General features: G+C 32.2%; 1 protein-coding gene across 2 annotated transcripts in view; it reads right to left on the reverse strand.

The window, feature by feature from the left end:
• The window catches only part of uif (sushi, von Willebrand factor type A, EGF and pentraxin domain-containing protein uif), an 82089-nt gene extending 72496 nt beyond the window's left edge, over positions 1–9593 (reverse strand). For both annotated transcript variants that reach the window (XM_076399451.1, XM_076399442.1), the window contains exon 1: positions 9384–9593. The gene's annotated coding sequence lies outside the window, so the exon portion shown is untranslated. The remainder of the gene's footprint in view (positions 1–9383) is intronic.
• Positions 9594–13218: the final 3625 nt, after the last annotated feature.

The raw sequence follows: 13218 nt of genomic DNA on the forward strand, positions 1-13218 counted from the left end.
TAGATCGGCGAAATAGTTGTGTGTAGAATTAGTTTTAGGATTTGTTATTCTTTATTTTCATTAATCTTAAAATTTAATATACTTATCTATTAAAAATAATAATGATATCTCTTATGGGGATAATAATTGGTCCAAAAGCCTATGTGTTGCCATCTAAACGTAACAACCAGATAACTACTTATTTTTTCTCAAAACTACTTCTTTGGTGATGGTTGACAGGATATTTCAAGTTTTATTGGATCGATTTCTTTGAAATTTGGTGTAAGCCTTCTCTGTTCATTCTTCTATCGTTTAAAATATTCTGAAATCATCACAAAATATTTGACTCGTTTTCTTGTGCTTTATAGGATAGCAATACTTTTCTAGATTAACATTAATAAGTATCTAGTAAAAATATATTGTTTGGTTTTGTTATTTCACTTAAAAAATACAAGAAGTTTATATTTCTAGACAACAATACTCCCTTTATCTATAGATATTAATTTATAGATTCATTTTCGGAAGTGGTTCAGATGCTATTGAGATATAGAAAATAAAATAGAGGAAGCTAAATTTGGCGAGTATGGCGAATGCAATAGTTCCTGCTTCAATTCATTGATATTCGTTGTAGTTTTTTGAACGGTATGAGCGTGTATATAGTCTTGAAAATTATATGTTCCTTGTTTAAACTAGTTTTTTTAATTTAAGGGATAATATAGGAACCACATTCCTTTTAAGAAAACTTTCGATCAAATTTAAATGAAGAAAAGATTAGAATTGAAATTGATCGAAAATGATGAATGGGAAATCATAACATTCTAAGCACCACTTAATTCCAAGAACATTGTCAAAAAATACCTAAAATTAATAGACATTTTAAAATATTTTCAATTTCATAAGAAGTGTAATCGTTTGAATTAGTATTCTCAAGTAACAATATCTCTATTAAACTAATAAATTGAAAAGAAATTAGCATTCTTAAATAAAGTTAGAGATAATATTGATAATAACAGACATGTACTAATATTTTTGTTATTAAATATACTTTTTTGTTATATCTTATTTTTTGGTTTTTATCTGGACTGGATCTATTGACTAAAGTGGGCGAGTAACCGACTTGGGTCATCCTAGAAGACATCCGGTCTTACCCAACCTGGTTACTGGCGTGATTGGTATTATTTTCCTTGTCAGATTTTAAACTCTTCTTTATGCACAATCACAACTACAAGCAATCACGAATATATATTTAAAATCATGCTCCAGGCCCCTTTTTTCCTAAGATTACCACTTATAAAAGAAAATATTCAAAAAATGGGAGACGTTAAGATTAGTATGTGATTGTCACTTCTATGAACAAAGTTGCTTCGTTAAAAAAGTTATTTTGAAGCAACTCTTGTTGTTTTCTACTTATAAACCGCTAAAAACACGGATTACCTTTTCACACATCTATTATTTTTCACTTTTATATACGAAACAGACAATAGCGAAAACTTTATGTAACGCTTAGTCGTGGGAACAATTTCTATTGGCGCTTGATGTAAATTTTTTTCATTTTAATGGTCGCAAAACCGCACAAGAACTGCGATTATTAAGAAACTTATCAGTTCTCTTCGCTTCGGTCGCACTCGTATCAGTCGGTCTTAAATCGCTAGCCTCTATTGCACCGGTTTACATTGTTACGACTTGAACCGAAACAATGATTGATAGCGGAGTGGCGGAGGCTTTTTACCGTCGCGGTTTCATAAAAGCCGTGGACGACGGCCCACGCGCTCAACAGACCTTTTGAAATCGACACGGCCTTGGACACGACCGCAGCGCAACGGACGACAAGAAATTCCCCCTTTCGGAACGTCCAACTGTCGACCTTATCAAGGAAGTAAAAAGAAACGAGGGGCGTTGTGTTTTTTATATCTTTAGGTAAAGTTTATTACACTTGTAACTGGAATTTGGAAGAAACCGGTAACATTTTTTTTTGTTTAGCCAATAGTCAGTCCAGTGATGCTATATTTTAGATTCCTCACTTAAAATGTATTACAAACACATTATATTGCTCAACATTATTATAACCGCCATTATCTCCAAGTTTGAGAAGAGCTAGAAGTCAGAGGGAGCTAAATCTGGTGAATAATATGGATGTTGTTGTTGTTGCCTGTTGTCTTGTTTGAATTTGAGTGAGGCTGTCGTTTTACTTATTTTGGATTGTCTCGCATATTTTTACAACAAACTGTCACACAACAAAAGTTTTACCAGTCCAGTTTTGTACACTTATTGGATGTTTGTTGTTCTTGTAGACGTTATCATATTAATTTACTCTAACTAGTTTAGTTTGCCTTCATCTAGAGCACAAATTTCATGCCCTTCTGTATGACTTACTCATTTCGATATAACTCCAGGTATGTTAAACTAGACTTTGCTTTGCTTCTTTCTGTTATGGTGTTACTTCGTCATTTTTCGTTCTATATTTTATCCATTCCGCATTCTTTTTATTTATCTTCATGAGCTGATATGTTTCATGATGATGTTCTATGAACTGATCAACTTAGCTTATGCAGAAGGGATTCAACACCCGCGGAAGGATCACAAACAATATTATTCAGGGCAATGGTACTAGATTCATAATAATGGAGCTTTCACCATTCGTTCAATCTTTTTTCAGTTTGTCAACTAGGATGACATCCCTTCGATACTCTTCGTTCAGCGTCTTCACAAATTAGACATAGTGACATAAAGAACTATAAGAAAACTCTATTAACTCTCGTTAAACAAGCAACAATACAAATTTGCAAAGTGTGTTCATTGTCTTATTCAACCATTTTTTATAATCTCCGTATGGAAATCCAATTTATAATATATATTTTTTTAGATATAATTGCGATATTTGATTGTGTGAGATAATGAGATGACGAAAACAATAAACTGTCTTCAATCTTGAGTTCCAGTGAAATTATAATTCACTCTCTGACCTACACTAGTTGCAGATATACTTCTTCAATTGTTATCGTTGACCACCTCAAGATATGCTTCTCTAGAGCCTTCCTTTGCGTGAAGAGCCATTTCTGTTTTAATTTAGCTATTAATATTCGTGTCCTGCTTTTCCATTTCGATTTTTCCATATCGAATAATTACTGAAGAAACTGCCTGAAATTATATTAAAGCATTTAGTTAATAGCTATTTTGATTTTGATCTCAAAAATTCTACACCTTAATTTTAATATGGAGTGGAGAGTAATATAAGTGCAGTTTATGTGTGGAGAACCCCAGCAGAAGCTTAGAATCCGAAGTGCTTGCTTCCTACGGTCAAGCGTGAGAGAGATTCTATTAGATTTAGGCGGCAATATCGTGATATTATCCATACAATTATTCTGTTTCGCGAAGATATAACTTGATATTTTCATGCATATCACTGACTCGATAATCGTGAATGAATCTCAAGGTTTTCAATGATAAGTGCTTATCTTGGAAAATATGACTGGTATATATTCCAATATGATAATGAACTCGTTCACGTAACCAGTAAAAGTCAGTTTTCGTTTGAATAACATCAAAATATCATCAAACATTTCCACTGGCCAGCGTAATGGACAAACCTCAAGTTAATTGAACTGTTATTGCGATTTTTAGAGGAGAGAGTGACTAAGTCTATTCAACCAAGAATTACAGTTATATTAAAATAAATGATGGCTCAAGATCTTATTAATAAATTAACAACCCCTGGACCTACATCTACAAATCGTATGATATGTACACGTATTGTTACGTATTCTTCTGTAACATGGACTTTTTAATTTAAACATAGGATTTGATGGAGTTTTTTTAATCACAGTTTCTGATTCGTAATGAAGCTGAACAAAGACTATCGAAAGGATTTCATCCTAGTTCTAGTTTCTTTTAAAAATACAACAACAAAAAATCTCATACCTTTGATAGATACATTAGACTACTCAAGCTATAGATTAAGTAATTGTATTTTTATTACAATGAAACGAGCACTTTGTCTATTAACGGTTTGGATTCTTCAATCAATCGTCTATTCTTAGTAAACAATACTTTTTTGCGGGCGAGTTTTACATAAATACATAAAATAATTAACGGATCGTTGTTTTTGACACCGACCCAACAAGTACCCGATAATGGTGCCGATTACGAATTAATTCCATCGAACAATATCAAAGAAAAGTAACGGTTATCGGTCGTCCGTTTGGCACATGAATAAATATGTACACACAAACCCAAATCGAACGAAGCGAAGAATTTGGAGAATCTGATGACCAGTTCGTGGCCGTCCGGTGTCAGTAGGTCATGTGATGGCTTCTCGGATTCGGATCCTGTTCTGAAGCGGCGACGTTGCCGAAATTCCCCCTGGTAAACAACAACTAGAGCCGTTCTTGGAAGGAACGGTCAGTGTGCGCGCTCCGAGTTTCGTTTTATTGAAAAAACAACGAAATATTGTTTCTGTTTAGCGTAATGATAAATGACCGGACAAAAATTACGTGGTTTCGTTACAGTTGAATGTTAATATTGTAATTAAATTAACAACTTATTTTTGAAAAATATATAGTACTATTTTTATTACGAGGCTGACAAGAGAGTAATTTCGATTTTTATCGATATTAATTAATTGCTAATTCCTCAGAACTGGCACTAATATCAACAATTAACCAAATATATATATAATTTATCAAAACTGCCTTAATCAAGCTATGATTTTGGAAATATCATTAGGTTTCCTCTTTTCTGCTATATTTTTTTTTACTTAATATACTGACTTTTCATTACAATTAAATTAGTCTTTAATATTAATTATGGCTTTCATCAAAAAAAGTACAGGGAATTCATTCATCAATTTGAAAGGATGGTTTAAAATTGTTTGTTCTTTTGCTGAGTTAACAAAGATTAAACACACTGACGATAAATGTAAATGTCGTTTGCTAAGTAGTTTGTGTTTACAATATTCGACTATTTCAGTTCATCTCCATACATCCAGCGTGTTTTACTATTTTACAAAGAATGAAATCATAGAACTAAAATTTGTTTTGAGTTTTGCATTCCACATCTTGTAATTAATTGCAAACCAAAGAAAATGTATGCAGGATTCAGAAACTGTTGATATGTAATGAAATATTTTTCTTATTCTAGTCAGTAACTGAAGTTAGCATTGCTATAGTAAAGCAAATGGTGTGAAACCCAGCATGGTAATACACCATCTCATAAGCCTTTCATTGCGAACGAGTTTCTGGCCAAGAAATTAACAAATACTATCAATCAGTTGATCTAATATGTCGATTTAAATCGACTGAATATATAAAAGATAATCCATGTGGAGATAAATAAAATAGATTTCGGAAATGTGTTTAAAAATGCTTGACAATCGGATTATTCTTTGGGCAACTCTTGGTACTTTTTGACGAAAGATATATAGGCTGATCAAATGCTTAAAAGGTCGCTTCTTGAGTCAACCTTAATCTTCAACAAGAGCCTTTAGTATACTGACAATTTATTGAGTTGGCATAAGTTGAGAGCTAAATATTTGAATTTTCTTGATAGGTAATCTGTGAGTCTTTTCTCAGTCAATCAATCTTGTAATAAACAAATTTTAATTCACAGTGGCTTGAGGAACTAAGGGGGTTATATCATATATTCGTAAAAAGTAGGTATAGTTATAAGGTTAATAAGGGTTCTATTTTTATCTTATATTTTACTATTTTTACTTCTTCTTATATACAGAAATATATGTTAATATTATATATTTTTGTTAAATTGATACAACATTTTTTTATAGATTTGAATTGGGTTAAATATATTGCATTACTTTGAAGTGTTATATTATTTCAATATTTAAATCAATATAGATAAATAGTAATATACATACATTATTAGAAGACATGTGTTGAAAAATATACATATGTAAAGATATTATATTTGATTTGTATATATATTACTGACTAGATTCTAAATATTATTAATACTGTTAAATCAATATGGAAAATGTGGTTATAAATAATGATATTACTAGGTTATTCTGAGCAATAAAAATGAGGTTTAAACAATCGAATATTCGACTCGAAACTAAATATTTGTAATACATAATTTTTTATGAATATTATTTTGTTCTACAGCTCCACTGTCATAAGAAACATCGATCATCAGCGATATCTAATGGTGAAAATGCGAGGTGTCCATGTAAACATCTGTTAAACAACCTAATTTAACTGTCAGATTAGATATTTTTGGTATTTTTTTCAATTGTAACACTTTTAAATGTATGCTGATGCTGTTTTGTTCTATCCCAATTCACCCTTGTGGTGTCAAATATTTAAAAGAAGTATTTTTGTTAATTTATCAGTGTCTTTTACAAAGAATAGTCGAATGTAATAAATTGCAAGACTTATTGGACGAAAATCCAACTCAAACGCTCAAATCAATTTCACATCGCTTAGCAGACTTGATGAATGAACTGTTTTCATATATTTATAAACAATGGGAATCATTCAACAGGAGAGAAAATATCTTTTATTAGCGATTAAAAGTATATTAATAATGAGAATTCCTCCAGAGTTGGATACAACAAATTGAAATATTCATAGCCATAAAGACTTGTTATGATATGATGGGGTCTGTAAGGAGTATAAGCTGCTAAAACCAAATGAAAATATTACTGAATATGTCAACTAAAATAAAAAATGATCAGAATACAAACAGCCACCCAATAGTTTTTATAAAAATTAAAATTTCAATAACCTTTTGATATTTCGCAATTATTAAATATATATATATATATATATATATATATATATATATATATATATATATATATATATATATATATTATTGTACTGTCAATGTAATGCTAGGACATTTATTGTATTGTCTCTTGGTACCAAACATCTCAGCCCACCGCTAATTCGTTTGACATTTGATCGGCAATCAACCAACAACCGTCCAAAGTAATTATTATATGTTACGCTGGCCTCTACTAAAAACAAGCAAATCGAATATTGTTCTCATACGAATTATAATTCAAGGTGGTATTATTTTATATGTGCTAACGGATATTGTGTCGATTTAAAATATAGCAAGGTTAAAGTGTAACGGAAGCCTGTATGCATTTCCAGTAATAGCTGTTATAGTTTGGGCAATGCCTTATAAGATTAAGTGTTCTAACATACTGAAGTACAATTCAATAATGCATATCACGACAAATAGTTGCCATAAAAAATTAAAAGGAAAAAAGAAAATAGGTATTGACAGTATTTTCTATAGAAATTGGTATGTTGAACATGTCTTGTTAATAGATGAATATGAATCACCGGAATGGCAATAAATGTTTGCAATTATAACAGTTAGCTCAGGGTTACTCTCACAACGTTATTGTAACAGTTTCTGTTCTGTTCATTAATTTCTTGGATAGTACAATGCTTAATAGGGTTAGCTACAATTTGAAAGGATGTTTTAAAATTGTTTGTTCTTTTGCTGAGTTGACACAGATTAAACACACTGACGATAAATCTAAATGTCGTTTACTAAGTAGTTTGTGTTTACAATATTCGACTATTTCAGTTCATCTCCATACATCCAGCGTGTTTTACTATTTTACGATGAATGAAATCATAGAACTAAAAGTTTGTTTTGAGTTTTGCATTGCACATCTTGTAATTAATTTCAAACTAAAGAAAATGTATGCAGGATTCAGAAACTGTTGATATGTAATGAAATATTTTTCTTATTCTAGCCAGTAACTAAAGTTAACATTACAATAGTAAAGCAAATGGTGACTGAAACCATCATGGTAATAGTTAGCTATCATTTGACAGATGGCGCTAAGCATCTAGTTTTAATACTTTTTATCAGTAAGCGTTAGAATATCATATTTGATCGAATGTATTTAGTGGTGTTGGTGAATTCACTAAATAAACAAGAGGAGTTGCTGAATAATTAGAATAATTATCCTGATATTCACCAAGCACCACTGTATCCAAGTACGACCTTCTTTCTATACGCCAATATTTGGGTTTTTGTCATAATATGACTTTATTATATATTTATAACAAAGTGTATAAAACTTAAAAAGCCTTTGAAGTAGATATATAGTTCATGATACTTATTATCAAAATGATTATTTACATTGGATGTTATCATTGTCATTTTAAATGTTGCTGATCAATACTTATATTCGTTGTCGATTGCTCTCTGAATATTTACCATATACTCGGTACTGTGGATTGGCTATTTGTGAAAACTCTGTAGAGGAATTGGTCAATATTCGTTTGGTCACTAAGTAGTCGAAACATGGTGGAAGATTTTCCTTGTTCTAGTCGGTATTAGTGACGAAAAAGACTAGGTTTAAGAAATGAAACTTATTGGATTTTGCTTCACGATAGCACGAAGTTACATTGTGAATACATTTCTGGTCAAAAACTCAACAAATACCATCAAACAACAACCGTATTTAAATGATGTGGCTCTGTCTGGTACTCTCTTTCCAAAACTAGGTACAAAAGAAGAAGTTTATTTTTGTTATAACTACTTTGACTTTTATTGACATGTATATGTTTTCAGTTGCTTTACCATCATTTGAATATATCTATTTATTTATAGCTATTATTAAGTACAAGACATTTTCTGACTGTATATAGGCGAAAATCTTAAGAGATGGTTGATGGTTCTGAATAAAATTAATCTAGTAAGCGGATGTTATTGTTTTCGAATGTTAAGTAAACCTATTACGGTTATAAATCAGTTTTTTCTTGTGTGTTGTTTGATTTTATCTAGAACAAAGTGAAACCTTAGTTGAGCTTTATGTTTATTTAAAAATACCGTTATAAATGTAACGGGTTTTTTCAGTTTTATGTACATGTTTAGTTGCAGTTAATGCCTGCGTTTGGAATACCTAAAGACTATTGTTATACGTCGAGAAATATCGCAAACTTTCCGGCCTCACTCGATATCTATCGAGAATGAGAAGTACTCCTGCTGCTGATACTGGGACCAGAACTGGTTATCTAACGCTTGAGGAATGTGTTTCTGCTTAGTATTCAATCTGAAGTGTGTGAAACGGTATCACGATTATATGGGCAAGGCATAACTGTTCCAGCAATGCTCGGACGAAAATATTTGAACAGGCGATCGGTACTGATCGTACGTACCGCGAAAATTATTATTGTCGTTTCGTGCCCGTCATCGCTCGTCGATGTTTTGATGATGCAAAACCAGTTTGCGTCTCGATTCTCGTTATTAGATGACCTTTTGATATTTACTAATAACACCGTCCGGGATTCGTGTTTGAGGTTATCTCGAGACTTTCACGCAGGTTTTTCGGAATGCGCTCACACCCAATATTATCTCCTTTACATGTTCCTCTCGTGCCCGACGATGATGACGGTATCGATGACTGATGACTGGCTTACCTTGTTTCTTCGTTCGCGACACCGTAAAACTTATTACTGCTGATCGTCAATGGTACAACAAACTGAACTGGTTACAACGAACACATCCGAAGTTTTTCCTCGTTACCCTGCACTCACAATTTAGTTTCTAACGGTACCAAGGTAGTACCATTCACCTTTTGCGCACGGAGACCAGCTACCACCGTCACCTATACACTGCCAGCGCGAACTGAAAGACATTCAGGTGAATTCTTAAAGAGCGACTAGGCGCAGGTAGTAAGTGGGAGAAAGGTACTCGGGTACCACCCGGTGGCCCAAACATTTTTCGCCCGAATTAAAATTCGGCACGCGTATCATGGCAGTTTTCTTAACGAATTATGGTCTTAGGCTCATATGGTGTCCGAACATTGACCTGTCCTATTTCTTTTCCTATAAATCATACAATACAAACGGAATGTCAACCGTAACGTACAAAGTGGATTCGAAGAGCGAGTTTGTGCTCTAATCGCTGGTTGATATCTCCCAAATTGTTTATGTCCCACTCAGTCGATATTCTATATTATCTTATCTTTTTTTTAATGAAATGTGAATATATTTATAGTTTTGTAAAACATAAAAATTGATATAATGTTAATAAACATCAGATCCGTGAAAAAGTAATCCATAACTTTTAAACCTTTTCATTCAAGAATACCTCCTTTTGTTAAATTATACGTGTTGTAGGTCTCTACTGAAACAATATACGAATAATCCAATTTACTTCACCGCGAATTTTCTTTTATGTCTTCTATGAACTGAAAAGGGGTTCAAAAAGGGTTCTAAAAGTTTGAATTTGAGTTTTAGAAAGAGAAAACTTTGAATTTTTTTCTTATCAAAAATTTCTTTCACTTTCATTTTTTTTAATCATTGCTTCTTCAACTTTAGTGATTTTAACTTTATTTGAAGACGTTACTGGTTGACCAAATTAAGGAAAATCCTCCCCTATATACAAGTCTCTTTTGAAAGGACATGCTCTCTTTTCCATTTGCAACACAAAGTTCAAGTTAGGTTCTGAGTTAATATTTGTATTCCTCTTTCAAAATTCAGTGCATATAATATTCATTCATTCATATTATTAAAATATATTGTTTTCTATATATTGTATAAATTATTTCTTCTGTTGATAATGAGGTATATTATTTCATTTTACTGTTCAAGCATTAGGCTTTTTAATGCCGATTACTGAAAAAGCTTGACGAGAATTATCCGGGGGATATTACCTTATTTTGCCATCAGAACGCCAAAGGTATCAATTGCCATCTTTTGTTGACCAAAATAAAATTCATCATGAGAATTCAATCAATTTTATAAATATATTGACTGAAGCATCATCGTAAGAGTTTCTATCTGTCTCATCTTCAGAAACTCTAAGAGATCAGTATATTTGAAAATTTCTATCAACCCAGTCATCTGCAAAGCACAGATTCTATATTAAGATGGATATTACTTACATGATGAAGAAATCAATCAACTCATTAAGAATGAAGGTCTCAATGTTGACTTTCAAGCGATTGGATCTCACAAAACTCTAATGCTTGGCCTTGAAGAAATAATATTCATCAAGTATTTTTAGACTTGAACAATGAGAATGTATAGCATTTTCAAGTTTCAAATAAATTTTACAATCATCAAAACAATTAGCACGTATTGGACCCGAAAACCTTATATGCTTGTACAAAAAATCATTTCTTAAATATATTATTTTGCTCCCTCTATATATTCGGCTTATTATCATTCCAACCCGGCACACAGTGGGGCCCAGCCTGAGTCAGACAGTGCGTCAAACCACGAATTGGCAAGTTGGTAACGTACATTCTAACGTTGGGCCAGATCAGAAAGTCAGGTCTACAATGGGGGAGGATCCCAAACGATCCCAGGTCTTATTATAAATCAAAGTCGGCCCCATTTGTTCGGATACAAACAAAAAAATTCCGGAGATAAGAGAGTCTGGTTTGGTTTGATGATGTAACGTTTTGGTTTTCGTGTAGAGTCGAAAAAAATATTCCGACCGTGAGTCATTTTTTAAAAATCGTCAAGATGCGTACGATTTTTTTGTTCACCCGGTATGTTTCAAATATATTTTTAATAACATCACCTGGTTTATAGCTGATACTTTCATACCTGTGTTGGGGTGGTAATTGTCGAGGTATAAATTATTGCCACCTAGGGTCATTAAAGCATAATGGAGGCTACGTGTCTTCAATTCCACTTGTTCAATGAGTTTAAACCCGAGAATATTTCGTGTACAATAAACGTCAGCTGCGAAGAACGTCTTACTCTAAAATTAGGAACAACAAAACAGATATTCACCTCGCCGATCATTAATTATCTGAAATTGTTTTGTTGTAATAGACGTATACTGTTATGGTAAGAAAAAAGAAATCCGAAGCATTGCACAGTTCAATGGTTCACTAATTTGCTTTCTTTTATCTTAATAGTTTAGAGGAAGCAGCTCGTTTCTTCTCTAGCAAACCATGACTGTACCATCCCTGTTATACAATCGGATTTTGTTTCATCAGGGAATAGGTGTCTGAAATAGTTTTTGTTTTTGGTATAATTTTTTATTATCACATCTTACATTAGATATGCTTACATTCTTAATTTATTACTATTGTCCTGTGGTGTACTTGCATCAATATACAAGTGGGATAAACAAATCAGTATGAATTTCCAAAACTTAAATTAAATTAAACTCCTTAAGTTAAACTTAAGATTAAACTATTATTGCAAATTGTCCAATAGTTATATAACCTTATATCATCATTACTTCAAAATCTTCAGTAACTTCATAAATACATTTGATTTTGAGGTCACTGTGTAGTTCTTCAATAGTTGCACAGCGAGAAGCATTGGTAATTAATCCAAGAACTTTGAATGCGGAATAATGCGAGTTGATTTTTACAGAAAAAAATCGGGAAAAAGAAAGGTTATGAGAAAAGGCGTATACTTTGTTGCTTTTTTCTTTCTTTGTTTTCGGAAAACGGAATTGCATAAATGAATTTCTTATATCACTAAAACAAAGCATCTTAATATCGTACATTGTAAGCTAAACGCTTGTCCATGTAATTCCTATTTAAATTACCCTTGTTGAATATTTCGGTGAATATTAACCCATTCAACTATAAAAATTTTTGTGTGAATCCAATGATGTCGAAGTTATTTTGTAAACAATATTTCAGCAAATAATAATCTTCATCGATTCCGTGCTCTAGCGCTTTCTCAAAATTCATTTTTTCCTTCCTCAGTGCTGTTTTTTTATGACAATAGTGGATAGGTGTTTTTTTTTGTTGATTTCAGTAGTTTACATTAATCCTAGATTAGTTTTTATTAAGAAAGAAAATTAGCAGCACATAATACGTGTGTAAAATAGGAATTATAGATATAATTTAGTAACACCAATTTTGTAGATTGGTAAGGAATAAAAGTTTGTTTATGCTAAATAATATGAAAACACTCAGCAATATGAATAGTTTCGTTAAGTTTCATATTTAACAAGTAAATTGAAAAAACATAGTGATGAAAAGGCCTGATACATATATGACGTTACTAGAATTAAATTCATATTTTTTTCAGTTAGCCCTAACCCTCAAAAGATGGGTATATAAAAGCTTGGCTTGATGCCGAGTTTCCGGACACTGCCCCAGGAAAATCAACCATCAATCAGTGGACGCCCAAAAAAAGTTGTTAGAAAAATCCATGAATTGGGCTTTGGATTGCTTCTTCATCCACCGTATTCTCCAGGCCTGGCCCCCAGCGACTATTTTCTGTTCTCAGATCTCAAAAGAATGCTCACTGGGAAGAAATTTTCGTCGAATGA

The sequence above is a fragment of the Rhynchophorus ferrugineus genome, unplaced genomic scaffold (genome assembly GCF_030347505.1).
Source record: "Rhynchophorus ferrugineus isolate W39M unplaced genomic scaffold, kcgeb_rfMv2 rfM1, whole genome shotgun sequence".
Lineage (NCBI taxonomy): Eukaryota > Metazoa > Arthropoda > Insecta > Coleoptera > Curculionidae > Rhynchophorus > Rhynchophorus ferrugineus.